Here is a 756-nt window from a genome sequence, read left to right as displayed (position 1 = left end):
GAATTTGGGGGGGCTCAGGGTTGTTCTTGGGGGGTCCCAGTGAATTGCGGGGGGCTCAGAGTTGTTCTGGGGGGAGGTCCCAGGGCTGTTCTGGGGGGGAGTCCCAGTGAATTGGGGGGGTCCCAGTGAACTGGGGGGGAGTCCCAGTGACTTGGGGGGGGTCCCAGTGAATTGGGGGGGGTCCCAGTGACTTGGGGGGGGGTCCCAGTGAACTGGGAGGGGTCCCAGTGAATTGTGGGTTGTCCCAGGGTGGGGGGGGGGGGTCCCACGGCCGGTCCCGGCGCTGCCCGGGGCACACACGTGTGTGGTGCTGGTGGTGCGGTGGGTGGGGGGGGTTGCAGCCGCAGTCCCGGACGCCCCCAGCCCCCTCCCCTTGCCCGGTACCTGCATGGCGCGGATCCGCTCCCGCTCCAGCGCCTGCACCGCGCTCTCCACCGCGGCCTGGACCCGGCCCTGCGCCGCCTCCGCCATCGGCCCGCTGCGTGCCCTGAGCCCGCCCTAAACCCGCCCTAAAACTGCCCCGAACCGCCCTTAAACCCGCCCTAAACCCCGCCCTAAATCCGCCCTAAAACCCCGCCCCAAACCCGCCCTAAAACCCCGCCCTAAATCCGCCCTAAACCCACCCTAAATCCGCCCTAAAACCCCGCCCTAAAACTGCCCCGAACCGTCCCGAACCGCCCTAAACTCGCCCCGAACCGCCCTTAAACCCGCCCTAAATCCGCCCTAAACCCCGCCCTAAACCCGCCCTAAAACTGC

The sequence above is a fragment of the Corvus kubaryi genome, unplaced genomic scaffold, assembly GCF_017639235.1.
Source record: "Corvus kubaryi isolate FWS band 111438036 unplaced genomic scaffold, C.kubaryi_AGA036_p1.0 36391, whole genome shotgun sequence".
NCBI lineage: Eukaryota > Metazoa > Chordata > Aves > Passeriformes > Corvidae > Corvus > Corvus kubaryi.
The sequence above is the reverse complement of the archived record's forward strand: the minus strand, read 5'-3'. Positions refer to the sequence as shown.